This window comes from Bos grunniens, chromosome 10 (genome assembly GCF_055505025.1).
Source record: "Bos grunniens cultivar Pamir isolate PY7600 chromosome 10, Bosgru_T2T1.0, whole genome shotgun sequence".
Taxonomy (NCBI): Eukaryota; Metazoa; Chordata; class Mammalia; order Artiodactyla; family Bovidae; genus Bos; species Bos grunniens.
In genome coordinates, this window is record NC_141174.1 from 98363886 (window position 1) to 98381080 (window position 17195).

At 40.0% G+C, this 17195-nt stretch overlaps 1 long non-coding RNA gene across 4 annotated transcripts in view; it reads left to right on the forward strand.

Moving 5' to 3' along the window:
* LOC147365478 (uncharacterized) overlaps positions 1-17195 on the forward strand; it is a 207685-nt gene that overhangs the window by 132619 nt on the left and 57871 nt on the right. For 3 of the 4 annotated variants that reach the window (XR_015135577.1, XR_015135578.1, XR_015135576.1), the window contains exons 2-4: positions 11531-11636; positions 11940-12024; positions 15519-15549. This is a non-coding gene — a long non-coding RNA (uncharacterized LOC147365478). The remainder of the gene's footprint in view (positions 1-11530; positions 11637-11939; positions 12025-15518; positions 15550-17195) is intronic. The other variant, XR_015135579.1, reaches the window with a different exon arrangement.

Consider the following 17195-nt stretch of genomic DNA (forward strand, 5'->3'; position numbering starts at 1 on the left):
AATGAGGACAATCTCAGAGACCTCTGGGACAATGTTACATGCCCCAACATTTGAATCATAGGAATCCCAGAAGAAGAAGACAAAAAGAGAGGCCATGAGAAAATACTTGAGGAGATAATAGTTGAAAACTTCCCTAAAATGGGGAAGGAAGTAGTTGCCCAAGTCCAAGAAAACCAGAGAGTCCTAAACAGGATAAACTTAGTGTGAAACACCCCAAGACACATATTAATCAAATTAACAAAGATCCAGCACAAAGAACAAATATTAAAAGCAGCAAGGGAAAAACAACAAATAACTCACAAGGGGATTCCCATAGGGATAATAGCTGATCTTTCAATAGAAACTCTTCAAGCCAGAAGGGAATGGCAAGACATACTTAAAGTGATGAAAGAGAAAAACCTACAACCCAGATTACTGGACCCAGCAAGGATCTCATTCAAATATGAAGGAGAAATCAGAAGCTTTACAGACAAGCAAAAGCTGAGAGAATTCAGTTCAGTTCAGTTCAGTTGCTCAGTCATGTCCAACTCTTTGCGACCCCATGAACCACAGCATGCCAGGACTCCCTGTACATCACTAACTCCCAGAGTTCCCCCAAATCCATGTCCATTGAGTCGGTGATGCCATCCAACCATCTCATCCTCTGTTGTCCCCTTCTCCTCCTGCCCACAATCTTTCCCAGCATCAGGGTCTTTTCAAATGAGTCACCTCTTTGCATCAGGTGGCCAAAGTATTGGAGTTTCAGCTTCAGCATCAATCCTTCCAATGAATATTCAGGACTGATTTCCTTAGGATGGACTGGTTGGATCTCCTTGCAGTCCAAGGGACTCTCAAGAATCTTCTCCAACACCACAGTTCAAAAGCATCAATTCTTCAGTGCTCAGCTTTCTTTATAGTCCAACTCTCATGTCCATACATGACCACTGGAAAAACCATAGCCTTGACTAGGCGGACCTTTGTTGACAAAGTAACACCTCTCCTTTTCAATATGCTATCTAGGTTGGTCATAACTTTCCTTCCAAGGGGTAAGCCTCTTTTAATTTCATGGCTGCAATCACCATCTGCAGTGATTTTGGAGCCCAGAAAAATAAAGTCAGCCACTGTTTCCACTATTTCCCCATCTACTTGCCATGAAGGGATGGGACCAGATGCCATGATCTTTGTTTTCTGAATGTGGACCTTTAAGCCAACTTTTTCACTCTCCTCTTTCACTTTCATCAAGAGGCTCTTTAGTACTTCTTCATCTTCTGCCACAAGGGTGATGTCATCTGCAAATCTGAGGTTATTGATATTTCTCCTGGCAATCTTGATTCTAGCCTGTGCTTCCTCCAGCCCAGCATTTCTCATGATGTACTCTGCATATAAGTTAAATAAGCAGGATGACAATATACAGCCTTGGCATACTCCTTTTCCTATTTGGAATCAGTCTATTGTTCCATGTCCAGTTCTAACTATAGCTTCCTGACCATACAGGTTTGTCAAGAGGCAGGTCAGGTGGTCTGATATTCCCATCTCTTTCAGAGAATTCAGCCTCACCAAACCAGCTCTTCAACAAATGCTAAAGGATCTTCTCTAGACAGGAAACACAGAAAAGATTTATAAACTCAAACCCAAAACAACAAAGTAAAGGGTAACGGGATCATACTTATCAATAATTACCTTAAATGTAAATGGGTTGAATGCCCCAACCAAAAGACAAAGACTGGCTGAATGGATACAAAAACAAGACCCCTATATATGCTGTCTACAAGAGACCCACCTCAAACCTAGGGACACATATATACTGAAAGTGAAGGGCTGGAGAAAGATATTTCACACAAATGGAGACCAAAAGAAAGCAGGAGTAGCAATACTCATATCAGATAAAATAGCCTTTGAAATAAAGGCCATGAAAAGAGACAAAGAAGGACACTACATAATGATCAAAGGATCAATTCAAGAAGATATAACAATTATAAATATATATGCACCCAACATAGGAGCACCACGATATGTAAGGCAAATGCTAACAAGTAGGAAAAGGGAAATTAACAGTAACACAATAATAGTGGGAAACTTTAATACCCCACTCACACCTACGGATAGATCAACTAAACAGAAAATTAACAAGGAAACACAAACTTTAAATGATACAATGGACCAGTTAGATCTAATTGGTATCTATAGGACATTTCACCCTAAAACAATGAATTTCACCTTTTTCTCAAGTGCACATGGAACCTTCTCCAGGATAGATCACATCCTGGGCTATATTAAATCTAGCCTTGGTAAATTTAAAAAAAAATTGAAATCATCTCAAGCATCTTTTCTGATTACAATGTGGTAAGATTAGATGTCAACTACAGGGGTTCATGGGGTTCTCCAGGCAAGAATACTGAAGTGGTTTGCCATTCCCTTTTCCAGTGGACTACATTCTGTCAGACCTCTCCACCATGACTCATATGTCTTGGGTGGCCCCACACTGCATGGCTTAGTTTCATTGAGTTAGACAAGGCTGTGGTCCATGTGATCAGATTGGCTAGTTCTCTGTGATTATGGTTTCAGTGTGTCTGCCCTCTGATGCCCTCTCGCAATACCTACCGTCTTACTTGGATTTTTCTTACCTTGGTCGTGGGGTATCTCTTCACAGCTGCTCCAGCAAAGCGCAGCCGCTGGTCCTTACCTTGGATGAGGGGTATCACTGTTTCTGCTATTTCCCCATTTATTTCCCATGAAGTGATGGGACCAGATGCCATGATCTTTGTTTTCTGAATGTTGAGCTTTAAGCCAACTTTTTCACTCTCTACTTTCACTTTCATCAAGAGGCTCTTTAGTTCCTCTTCACTTTCTGCATAAGGGTGGTGTCATCTGCGTATCTGAGGTTATTGATATTTCTCCCAGCAATCTTGATTCAAGCTTGTGCTTCTTCCAGTCCAGCGTTTCTCATGATGTACTCTGCATAGAAGTTAAATAAACAGGGTGACAATATTCAGCCTTGACATACTCCTTTTCCTATTTGGAACCAGTCTGTTGTTCCATGTCCAGTTCTAACTGTTGCTTCCTGACCTGCATATAGGTTTCTCAAGAGGCAGGTCAGGTGGTCTGATATTTCCATCTTTTAGAATTTTCCACAGTTTATTGTGATCCACACAGTCAAAGGCTTTGGCATAGTCAATAAAGCAGAAATAGATATTTTTCTGGAACTCTCTTGCTTTTTCCATGATCCAGCAAATGTTGGCAATTTGATCTCTGGTTCCTCTGCCTTTTCTAAAACCAGCTTGAACATCTGGAAGTTCACGGTTCACGTATTGCTGAAGCCTGGCTTGGAGAATTTTGAGCATTACTTTACTAGCATATGAGATGAGTGCAACTGTGCAGTAGTTTGAGCGTTCTTTGGCATTGCCCTTCTTTGGGATTGGAATGAAAACTGACCTTTTCCAGTCCTGTGGCCACTGCTGGGTTTTCCAATTTGCTGGCATATTGAGTGCAGCACTTTCACAGCATCATCTTTCAGGATTTGAAATAGCTCAACTGGAATTCGATCACCTCAACTAGCGTTGTTCATAGTGATGCTTCCTAAGACCCACTTGACTTCACATTCCAGGATGTCTGACTCTTGGTGAGTGATAACACCATCATGATTATCTGGGTCGTGAAGATCTTTTTTTGTACAGTTCTTCTGTGTATTCTTGCCATCTCTTCTTAATATCTTCTGCTTCTGTTAGGTCCATACCATTTCTGTCCTTTATCGAGTCCATCTTTGCATGAAATGTTCCCTTGGTATCCCTAATTTTCTTGAGGAGATCTCTAGTCTTTCCGATTCTGTTGTTTTCCTCTATTTCTTTGCATTGATTGCTGAGGAAGGCTTTCTTATCTCTCCTTGCTATTCTTTGGAACTCTGCATTCAGATGCTTATATCTTTCCTTTTCTCCTTTGCTTTTTGCTTCTCTTCCTTTCACAGCTATTTGTAAGGCCTCCTCAGACAGCCATTTTGCTTTTTTCATTTCTTTTTCTTGGGGATGGTCTTTATCCCTGTCTCCTGTACAATGTCATGAACCTCATTCCATAGTTCATCAGGAACTCTGTCTATCAGACATAGTCCCTTAAATCTATTTCTCACTTCCATTGTTTAATCATAAGGGATTTGATTTAGGTCATACCTGAATGGTCTAGTGGTTTTCCCTACTTTCTTTAATTTAATTCTAAATTTGGCAATAAGAAGTTCATGATCTGAGCCACAGTCAGCTCCTGGTCTTGTTTTTGTTGACTGTATAGAGCTTCTCCATCTTTGGCTGCAAAGAATATAATCAATCTGATTTCGGTATTGACCATCTGGTGATGTCCATGTGTAGAGTCTTCTCTTGTGTTGTTAAAAGAGCGTGTTTGCTATGACTAGTGCGTTATCTTGGCAAAACTCTATTAGCCTTTGCCCTGCTTCATTCCGTATTCCAAGGCAAATTTGCCTGTTACTCCAGCTATTTCTTGACTTCCTCCTTTTGCATTCCAGTCCCCTATAATGAAAAGGACATTTTTTTTTGGGTGTTAGTTCTAAAAGGTCTTGTAGGTCTTCGTAGAACCATTCGACTTCAGTTTTTTCAGCATTACTGTTTGGGGCATAGGCTTAGATTACCGTGATGTTGAATGGTTTGCCTTGGAAATGAACAGAGATCATTCTGTTGTTTTTGAGATTGCATCCAAGTACTGCATTTCAGACTCTTTGTTGACCATGATGGCTACTCCATTTCTTCTAAAGGATTCTTGCCCACAGTAGTAGATATAATGGTCATCTGAGTTAAATTCACCCATTCCAGTCCATTTTAGTTTGCTGATTCCTAGAATGTCGATGTTCACTCTTGCCATTTCCTGTTTGACCACTTCCAATTTGCCTTGATTCATGGACATAACACTCCAGGTTCCTATGCAATATTGCTCTTTACAGTATTGGACTTTGCTTCTATCACCAGTCACATCCACAGCTGGGTATTGTTTTTGCTTTGACTCCATCCCTTCATTCTTTCTGGAGTTATTTCTCCACTGATCTCCAGTAGCATATTGGGCACTTACTGACCTGGGGAGGTCCTCTTTCAGTATCTTTTCATTTTGCCTCTTCATACTGTTCATGGGGTTCTCAAGGACTGATGCTACAGCTGAAACTCCAATACTTTGGCCACCTCATGTGAAGAGTTGACTCATTGGAAAAGACCCTGATGCTGGAAGGGATTGGGGGTAGGAGGAGAAGGGGACGACAGAGGATGTGATGACTGGATGGCATCACTGACTCGATGGACATGAGCTTGAGTAAACTCCAGGAGTTGGTGATGGAGAGGGAGGCCTGGTATGCTGTGATTCATGGGGTTGCAAAGAGTCAGACACGACTGAGTGACTGAATGAACAGGGATTCATGGGGTCGCAAAGAGTCAGATACGACTGAGCAACTGAAGTGAACTGAACAGGAAAAAAGACTATTAAAAATTCAAAAATCTATGAGGGCTAAATAATACACTTCTGAATAACCAAAAAATCACAGAAGAAATTGTAAAAGAAATTAAAATATACATAGAAAAGAATGAAAATGAAAACACAACAACCCAACACCTATGGGATTCAGTAAAGGCAGCGCTAAGGGGAAGGTTCATAGCAATACAAGCCTACCTCAAGAAACAGAAGAAAAACCAAATAACCTAACTTCACACCTAATGCAACTAGAAGAAGAAATGAAGTACCCCAGGGTTAGTAGAAGGAAAGAAATCATAAAAATTAGGGCAAAAATAAATGAAAAAGAAACAAAGCAAAGCATAGCAAAAATGAACAAAGTTAAACCTGGTTCTTTGAGAAGATAAATAAAATAGACAAACAATTAGCCAAACTCATCAAGAAAAAAAGGGAGAAGAATCAAATCAACAAAATTAGAAATGAAAATGGAGAAATCACAGCAGACAACACAGAAATACAAAGGATCATAAGAGACTACTATCAGCAACTATATGCCCATAAATTGGACAACTTGGAAGAAATGGAAAAATTCTTAGAAAAGTATAACTTTCCAAAACTGAACCAGGAATAAATAGAAAATCTTAACAGACCCATCACAAGCACAGAAATCGAAACTGTAATCAGAAATCTTCCAACAAACAAAAGCCCAGGACCAGACGGCTTCACAGCTGAATTCTACCAAAAATTTAGAGAAGAGCTAACACCTATCCTACTCAAACTCTTCCAGAAAATTGCAGAGGAAGGTAAACTTCCAAACTCATTTTATGAGGCCACCATCACCCTAATATCAAAACCAGACAAAGATGCCACACCAAAAAATAAAACTACAGGCCAATATAACTGATGAACATAGATGCAAAACCTTAACAAAATCCTAGCAAACAGAATCCAACAATATATTAAAAATATCATACATCATGACCTACTGGGCTTTATCTCAGGGATGCAAGGATTCTTCAGTATCCACAAATCAATCAACATGATACACCACATTAACAAATTGAAAGATAAAATCCATATGATTATCTCAATAGATGCAGAGAAAGCCTTTGATAAAATTCAACATCCATTTATGATGAAAACCCTCTACAAAGAGGCATAGATGGAACATCAGTTCAGTTCAGTCGCTCAGTCGTGCCTGACTCTTTGTGACCCCATGTATTGCAGCATGCCAGGTCTCCCTGTCCATCACCAACTCCCGGAGTTCACTCAAACTCAGGTCCATTGAGTCAGTGATGCCATCCAGCTATCTCATCCTCTGTCGTCCCCTTCTCCCCCTGCCCCCAATCCCTCCCAGCATCAAAGTCTTTTCCAATGAGTCAACTCTTAGTATGAGGTGGCCAAAGTACTGTAGTTTCAGCTGTAGCATCAGTCCTTCCAAAGAACATCCAGGACTGATCTCCTTTAGGATGGACTGGTTGGATCTCCTTGCAGTCCAAGGAGACTGCAAGTCCAAGACTCTCAAGAGTCTTCTCCAACACCACAGTTCAAAAGCAAGGAACATACCTTCATAGAGGAACATACCTCAATATAATAGAAGCCATATATGATAAACCCACAGCAAACATTATCCTCAATAATGAATAATTGCCCATCAGCAGATGAATGGATAAGAAAGCTGTGGTACATATACACAATGGAGTATTACTCAGCCATTAAAAATAATAGATTTGAATCAGTTCTAATGAGGTGGATGAAACTGGAACCTATTATACAGAGTGAAGTAAGCCAGAAAGAAAAACACCAATACAGTAAACTAACGCATATATATGGAATTTAGAGAGATGGTAACAATAACCCTGTGCACGAGACAGCAAAAGAGACACTGATGTATAGATCAGTCTTGTGGACTCTGTGGGAGAGGGAGAGGGTGGGGAGATTTGGGAGAATGGCATTGAAACATGTGTAATATCATGTATGAGACAAGTCGCCAGTCCAGGTTTGATGCACGATGCTGGATGCTTGGGGCTGGTGCACTGGGACGGCCCAGAGGGAGGGTATGGGGAGGGAGGAGGGAGGAGGGTTCAGGATGGGGAGCATGGGTATACCTGTGGTGGATTCATTTCGATGTTGGGCAAAACTAATACAATATTGTAAAGTTTAAAAATAAAATAAAATTAAAAAAAAAAGAAAAAAAAGAAAAATTGAAAGCATTTCCCCTAGAATCAGGAACAAGACAAGGATGCCCACTCTCACCACTACTATTCAACATAGTTTTGGAAGTTTTAGCCACAGCAATCAGAGAAGAAAAAGAAATAAAAGGAATCCAAATTGGAAACGAAGAAGTATAACTCACTGTTTGCAGATGACATGATCCTCTACATAGAAAACCTTAAAGATTCCACCAGAAAATTACTAGAGCTAATCAACGAATATAGTAAAGTTGCAGGATATAAAATTAACACACAGAAATCCCCTGCATTCCTATACACTCACAATGAGAAAACAAAAAGAGACATTAAAGAAACAATTCCACTCGGAATTGCAACAAAAAGAATAAAATACTTAGGAATAAATCTACCTAAAGAAAAAAAAGACCTATATATAGAAAACTATAAAACACTGATGAAAGAAATCAAAGATGACACAAATAGATGGAGAAATATACCATGTTCATGGATTGGAGGAATCAATATAGTGAAAACGAGTATACTACGCAAAGCAATCTATAGATTCAATGCAATCCCTATCAAGCTACCAACAGTAATTTTCAGAGAACTAGAACAAATAATTTCACACTTTGTATGGAAATACAAAAAACCTCTAGTAGCCAAAGCAATCTTGAGAAAGAAGACTGGAAGTGGAGGAATCAACCTGCCTGACTTCAGGCTATACTACAAAGCAGCAGTCATTAAGACAGTATGGTACTGGTACAAAGACAGAAACATAGATCAATGTAACAAAATAGAAAGCCCAGAGATAAATTCATGCACCAATGGACACCTTATCTTTGACAAAGGAGGCAAGAATTACAATGGAGAAAAGACAATCTCTAACAAGTGGTGCTGGGAAAACTGGTCAACTACTTGTAAAAGAATGAAACTGGAACACTTTCTAACACCATACACAAAAATAAACTCAAAATGGATTAAAAATCTAAATGTAAGACCAGAAACTATAGAACTCCTAGAGGAAAACATAGGCAAAACACTCTCTGATATAAATCACAGCAGGATCCTCTATGACCCCCCCCCCCCCCAGAATAATGGAAATAAAAGCAAAATAAACAAATGGGACCTAATTAAACTTAAAAGCTTTTGCACAACGAAGGAAACTATAAGCAAGGTGAAAAGACAGCCCTTGGAATGGGAGAAAATAATCGCAAATGAAGCAACTGACAAAGAATTAATCTCAAAAATATACAAGCAACTCCTGCTGCTCAATTCCAGAAAAATAAGTGACCCAATCAAAAAATGGGCCAAAGAACTAAACAGACATTTCTCCAAAAAATACATACAGATGGCTAACAAACACATGAAAAGATGCTCAACATCACTCATTATCAGAGTAATGCAAATCAAAATCATGAGGTACCATGTCACACCGGTCAGAATGGCTGCTATCAAAAAGTCTACAAACAATAAATGCTGGAGAGGGTGCGGAGAAAAAGGAACCCTCTTACAGTGTTGGTGGGAATGCAAACTAGTACAGCCACTATGGAGAACAGTGTGGAGATTCCTTAAAAACCTGGAAATAGAACTGCCATACGACCTAACAATCCCACTGCTGGGCATACATACCAAGGAAACCAGAATTGAAAGAGACACGTGTACCCCAATGTTCATCGCAGCACTGTTTACAATAGCCAGGACATGGAAGCAACCTAGATGTCCATCAGGGGACGAATGGATAAGAAAGCAGTGATACATATACACAATGGAATATTACTCAACTATTAAAAAGAATGTGTTTGAATCAGTTCTAATGAGGTGAATGAAACTGGAGCCTATTATACAAAGTGAAGTAAGTCAGAAAGAAAAACACCAATATAGTATAGTAACACATATATATGGAATTTAGAAAAATGGTAACGATGACCTTATATGCGAGACAGCAAAAGAGACACAGATGTAAAGAACAAACTTTGGACTCTGTGGGAGAAAGCGAGGGTTGGATGATTTGAGAGAATATCATTGAAACATGTATATTATCATATGTGAAACAGATCGCCAGCCCAGGTTTGATGCATGAGACATGGTGCTCAGGGCCGGTGCACTGGGGTGACCCTGAGGGATGGGATGGGGAGGGACGTGGGAGGGGGGTTCAGGATGGGGAACACATGTACACCCAGGGCTGATTCATGTGAATGTATGGCAAAAACCATCACAATATTGTGAAGTAATTAGCCTCCATTTAAAATTAAAAAATACATAAAAAAATAATAATTAAAAAAAAGAAAAGACTGAATAAATTACACTATATAAACAGAGTGGAAGAGTAGTCTTTCCCCTACATATTGCGCCAAATACTTGTACCAAAAGTGCACATTGATTATTTGCTATTCATTGATTCTTGCTACTAAACCCTTATTTTTTGTCTTTTCTGTGCACATAAAATAAATGAATCTTTTTTATTGCTTTGAGTTTGTTAATTATGATGTTTAATTTCTCCTATATTTTTACTAATATTATGTTTAATTAAACTATAAATCACTGAAAGAGATGTTAAAACATTGAACTCTCAATGTGAATTCATTAATGTCACCTACATCTGGCAGCATTCCTTTGTATATTTAGATGTCATGCAGTTAGGCAAATGCAAGTTTAAAATTATGATAATCTTCTTGTGACCTGCTCGTTTTATCATTATATGGTGGCTATGAATACTTTATTTGTAGTAAATCAGGATGCCTTTGGCTTAAATAGGAATCTTACTACTTTATGTAGAAAAAACTCCCCAGAAAAGAGGGGTAGAGGAATAAGGAATGATAGCCATAGGAGTGTACCTTGCAGACTTCTAACTATAGAGAGTGTGATCAATCAAGAAACTTAGCTGCTGGTCTCTGAGAACCATTGCTTCATGTTCATGGAAGCCATGCTTCCCACAGGCTGCTCCCCACCAATGACTGAGTGTGGCATTGAGGCTTAGGCAACCCAATTCTGGGAGACACTGGACTCCTCTGATAGCTGGCTTTGGCTTGTGGACCCCCAGACCGCCTTGCACACTTCCATCCAAACCTTCTTCCCTCAGGAGTCAGACTTGTATTGCAATTGGATGGCTCTTCCGGCCTTTCCCACCTCCTCCCTTTTCCTTAATAAAATCTTTGCACATTTAATCCTGTTTGGTATCTCCTTTTCAAGGACATATTTGAACACATTAAGGCTGTTTATTTGTTGAATTAACAGCTTGATGATTTCATCAACTTACCTGATTCCCTTCTTTTCTTGTTCTGTCATCCTCAATGTGTTCTGTTCCCAGGCCAGCTCCAACACTTTTCTGGCCTTTAAGGATAAACTTGTTATCTAAAAAAGAGTCTGCTACTGCTGCTAAGTCGCTTCAGTCGTATCCGACTCTGTGTGACACCATAGACGGCAGCCCACTAGGCTCTTCTGTCCCTGGGATTCTCCAGGCAAGAATACTGGAGTGGGTTGCCATTTCCTTCTCCAAAAAAAAGTCTAGTATATATAAGAGTAGGAAAATAGTATGATAAATTCCTATATATTCTCATACACATGTGGAAATTATCAGTTTTGCCACATATAATTTATTTAACCCTTCTCTCTCTTTTCTGTTTTAGAATTTTAAATGAAATCACAGATATCATGCTATTTCACCTTAAATATTTAAGTGTAACTTATTGAGTTCTCTTTATTTTCCATTTTCTCTGTAATTCTTTGAAATTACATTCATATCATATTTGTCTTAAATATGCATAATTAGTCAATATAGCTACTGTTTTCCCAAACAAAGCACAGGCTTTAGAATTAACTTCCCTCCTTATACATTACCCTTGTCTAGTAGTTTAGTTCCATCTTGATGTATTAGTTAGGCTAGGCTCAGCTGTGTGATAAATAAATCCTGAAATGCCTGTTGTTTAAAGGTGTTTTCTTGCTTACAGCCCAGGCTCATGTGGACTGGGAAACTACTACAGAGAGGACATCAGGGAAGCAGTCTGCTTCCACCTTGCAGCTATGACATCCAAATATGTGACTTCTGAAGTTCTGGTGAGAGAAAAAAGAGCTAAATAGACTCCAGGCTATTTAACATGGTCTCTAGGAAATGCAGTCTCTCTATTTTTAGAAAAAGTCTGTATAGCATATCAATTCTTACTTAAATGTAACTCTTTTTTCTTAAAATTGCTTCATTTTCTCACTACTTGTAATAGAATCTTGAGCTGTCATAAAAATATAACAGGCTGGGTGGCTTAAACAAACATTTATTTCTATTAGTTCTGGAGGCTGGGATGTCCAAGATCAGGGTGCCAATAAGGTAGGTTTTATCGTGATACCTCTTTTCTTGGCTTATAGGTGATTACCATCTGTTCATATGTCCTTTCTTTGGTTTGTGAGTGGAGAGAGAGGCATCCTGGTTTTTCTTCCTCATCTTTGACAGGTACTGGCCCTCTAAGATTGGGGTTCCACCACTAAATGGCCTCATTTAACTTTGATCACCTTCTGTTAGAACCTATCTCCAAATATAATCACATTGCAGGTTTGGACTTTAACATATGAATTTTGGGGTTCACAGTATAGTTCATAGGACCTCTGTTACTTGGGGCAAGAATTTGACCAAAGAAACGATCAGATCCTTTTTTTAAAAAAGAGATTTGTATAGATATTGATGGAGAAAGAGTGGTCTCTGCATCAGACATAAGAAATACATAAAATTAGATCTGCTGGGGGAAGTGGTCATTGTTGTTACTATGTGAGTAAGGCCTGACTGAATGTATTCAACTGAATGGAAAATTGAATGGAAAGAAATGAAAAGATGGACAAAATCCTGACAACATCATTAGAAACTTTGAATTTAGCTGTAACCGAAGTTAAGATCTAATCCCTGTATTTCTCAGTTTTGTTAGCCAATATGTTTCATGTTTTTACTTTGAATTTCTGACACTTGCAATGGCAGAATTCTGAAAAGATGGTGGTGCCAAGTAGAGACCAGTGATACAAGTAAACGTAAGCCCAGAGAGTGAGATAATTTACTGGATGACATTTTGTTGTGTCACATGACATGATGGGGCGTTATTAACATATTGTTTGCTATTTATGCCTCAGAATTTCCTCTACAATAGTAAACCACAACTGAACTTGACTACAGCATTCTAGGCTGCCGTGGATTAGGTCCCTGTTGAAAAAGAGAATTAGAGAACTGGGCTTGGGAGAAAGATTGAAAACACTGTTTTCTTTTTGGCTGGATCCTGCATTCTCTATCTACTATGAGTGAGAAGCCTTTGACTGCTAGAATCAGAAAATCTTGGCTCAAAATGATTAATCAATAAGAAAATGTATTATCTCATATATTTGCTTCAGGTATAATACACATCAGAGGCTCTATAATGCCACTAATATCCCAGGTTCTTCTGTCTCTCCATTTTGCTGGTTATCAGTCAGTCAGTCAGTTCAGTTGCTCAGTCATGTCCGACTCTTTGTGACCCCATGGACTGCAGCATGCCAGGCCTCCCTGTCCATCACCAACTCCCAGAATTTACTCAAACTCATGTCTATCGCATCAGTGGTGCCATCCAACCATCTCATCCTCTGTTGTCCCCTTCTTCTCCCACCTTCAATCTTTCCCAGCATTAGGATCTTTTCCAATGAGTTGATTCTTCGCATCAGGTGGCCAAAGTATTGGAGTTTCAGCTTCAGCGTCAGTCCTTCCAATGAATATTCAGGACTGATTTCCTTTAGGATGGACTGGTTGGATTTCCTTGCAGTTCAAGGGACTCTCAAGAGTCTTTTCCAACACCACAGTTATATTGTTGACTTAATCCAAGACTCATCCTGACATGACCTCAGAGTGGTCTTCTGTATTACTGGGACTAACTACTTGCTTTTCCATGTCCAGCTGCCCACCTCTGGATCATTTAACAGTGGTCAGGGAAATACCGTTCTATTTTTGATTTAGATTAATCAGAAGCTGAATTTAGTATACCTGAGGGTATATCACTATTGGTCTCAGTGTTGGATCTTTGAGTCCCCCAACTCTCCCTTAAGGGACATGGTGGGAAGGAGTGGATAGTTGTATAAAACTGAGGTTCTGTTCTTAAGGAAAAAGAAGGCAATGAATGTTAGATTTGACATCAGCAGTGTCTACTACATACTTTGTTGTAGCCGCGAGAGAGGAGAGTTGTATTTACTTATGAATTTAAAGGAGGAGCTTAATGTTACCTTGCTACCAAGGCCCTTTTCCTTGGTACATCACTCTGATAGTTCCCATGGCAACATGAAACTCATGTGAGTCATCGTAACTTGTATATAGCAGAGGAAGAACATAATGCCAGATTTGTTGTTAGTTAATGAATATCTTAAGTCTCAGATCTTAATCTGGGGACCCAGAATGGATTGCACAAGAGCTAATAATACTTTTCTAAGGGGGAACATTTAAGCCTGTCTTTGAATGACACTGGAAATGTGAGACAGCTTTGGAATTTATGGAATAGTGGGGGAGACATTGCAAGACACCCCGGTTGGATAGGCCTGGATATTAGTGGAGGAAATTTCCGCAAGTCACTGAAGGTAGTATAACAGTTGAACCGTATTTCTATTAATTGCACGAGTGGAAAAGTAAATCAGAAAAAGAAGTGCGGTGTTTACTGGATACCTGAACCACAATGTACTTGCTGTTGTGGGCATCCCGTCCCCCAGATTAGAGACAGTGTAGACTCATAATGAGTCTGAAGCAGCTGTTCCATCAAGCTGTTTTCCAAACGGGCTTTCACCATTATTGTTGTTGTTAGACAGAGAGAGAAGTGATTTCAGTGTGAATGTGAAAATGAATTAATGTTGCCTGTCAGGAAACAAAACCAATGCCAGGAGATCAGCTTCTGCACAGCTGAAATATTGAAAAAGAAAACTCTGGGAAATCAGAGAGCTAAAAAGACAGTGATCCCAAATTCACACTAGTCTTGAAACGTGGAAGGCAGTGCTCTGTTCTGGAGATGAAAGCAGCTTCACAGACGGTGCTTTGGTCACCACACCTGGGCAAGCTGAGAAAGTACTGATGACAGTGATGCTAAGATTGTCTCACTCCCAAGCCGAACAGCACATAAAAATATCAATTCCTTGACCATCTGAGTTACTCTGGGAGAGGGTTGCCATACTTAGCAAATAAAAATGCAGAATATCTACCACAATGTTAATTAATTGGGGATTAAGTATGTCCTGAATATTGCATGGGGCATGGTTGACACTAAAAATTACTCATTGTTTTTCTGAAGTTTAAATTTAACTAGATGCCCTGTGGCAACTCTAATCTGGGATAATTGATAATATCTTGATTCCCAGAATATGATGGTATGGTTGCCTTTGAGTTCTGCCCTGAAATGTCTTTGCTTACTAACCATTCATGGCAGATTTACACTATATATCCCAGCCCACACTGTCTTCTGACAATGTGACACTGACACTCCTCTTTTAAGAGGTGGGGTCTGGGTGGACTTTGTAACTGCCCTGACCAATAGAGTGGGCTGGAACTAATACTATTTGATTCCTAAGCTTGAATTATTAAAGGTAGAATAACTTCCAGTAAGCTCTCTGATCCCTGAGCTGATACGTAAGAGTTTTGGCTAACCTAAAGCCACCGGGCTGCAGAAATCACATGGAGAGACCACACAGAGGCAGGGAAGATGCCTGAGGAGTAAAGGTGTTCAGTCTCCAGCTGTTCACATTTCTGCGCAGATAGCCCCAACTTTGAGCTGACCCCAGTTTCAACCACTATTTGATTGCAACCTCACTTAAGAATGAACTGAACTGCCAAGACAAGCCACTCTGACATTTTTGACCCATGGAAACATGAGGGTTAATAAATAATTGTTTTAATTCACTGTGTTTTGGGTTAAATAGTTACACAGCCATGGATAACTAATAAATTTTGTTTTTTTCAAGGGCAGGGAAGAGGAATGACACCACTTTCTAGGTAAACATCTTTTATAATTGCCTTTTAAAATAAGTTACCTTGTTTTAAGGGATGTGGGCATAAAAATATGCCCAAATCATTATTTAAGTCAGGTTTTTGAAGGTTTTATTGTTACTGTCTCTTCAGCTACCTTTTTTGAAACTTAAATGCAGTTTAGTAAGTGCTACTGGAGAAGGCAATGGCACCCCACTCCAGTACTCTTGCCTGGAAAATCCCATGGACTGAGGAACCTAGTGGGCTGCAGTCCATGGGGTCGCAAAGAGTCGGACACGACTGAGCGACTTCACTTTGACTTTTCACTTTCATGCATTGGAGAAGGAAATGGCAACCCACTCCAGTGTTCTTGCCTGGAGAATCCCAGGGACAGGGGAGCCTGGTGGGCTGCTGTCTGTTGGGTCTCACAGAGTTGGACACGACTGAAGAGACTTAGCAGCAGCAGCAGCAGCAGCAGTAAGTGCTACCGGAAAATCGAATTGTCCATAGTAGGGGGGAAACCTCCAACCAAAAAACTTAGCCCCAGTATTGTAATGAAATAAGTTCCGTACTGATATGGGAGAACTTGTCATGGCTTTGACAATAAGTAGCTCCTGGACTTTGAGCAAATTGCTTATTTTCTAAAACTCAGTTCCTGTATCTGTAGTTGGGTTCAGTTCAGTCACTCAGTTGTGTCCAACTCTTTGCAACCCCATGAATCGCAGCACACCAGGCCTCCCTGTGCTTCACCAACTCCCAGAGTTCACTCAGACTCACGTCCATTGAGTCGGTGATGCCATCCAGCCATCTCATCTTCTGTTTTCTCCTTCTCCTCCTGCCACCAATTCCTCCCAGCATCAGAGTCTTTTCCAGTGAGTCAACTCTTCGCATGAGGTGGCCAAAGTACTGCAGTTTCAGCTTTAGCATCATTCCTTCCAAAGAAATCCCAGGGCTGATCTCCTTCAGAATGGACTGGTTGGATCTCCTTGCAGTCCAAGGGACTAGCAAGAGTCTTCTCCAACACCACAGTTGAAAAGCATCAATTCTTTGGTGCTCAGCCTTCTTCACAGTTCAACTCTCACATCCATACATGACCACTGGAAAAACCATAGCCTTGACTAGACAGACCTTAGTTGGCAAAGTGATGTCTCTAATTTTCAATATGCTATCTAGGTTGGTCATAACTTTCCTTCCAAGAAGTAAGCGTCTTTTAATTTCATGGCTGCAGTCACCATCTGCAGTGATTTTGGAGCCCAGAAAAATCAAGTCTGACACTGTTTCCCCATCTATTTCCCATGAAGTGATGGGACCAGATGCCATGATCTTTGTTTTCTGAATGTTGAGCTTTAAGCCAACTTTTTCACTCTCCACTTTCACTTTCATCAAGAGGTTTGTGAGTTCCTCTTCACTTTCTGCCATAAGGGTGGTGTCATCTCCATGTCTGATGTTATTGATATTTCTCCCGGCAACCTTGATTCCAGCTTGTGCTTTTTCCAGCCCAGTGTTTCTCATGATGTACTCTGCATATAAGTTAAATAAGCAGGGTGACAATATACAGCCTTGACGTACTCCTTTTCCTACTTGGAACCAGTCTGTTGTTCCATGTCCAGTTCTTACTGTTGCTTCCTGACCTGCATATAGGTTTCTCAAGAGGCAGGTCAGGTGCTCTGGTA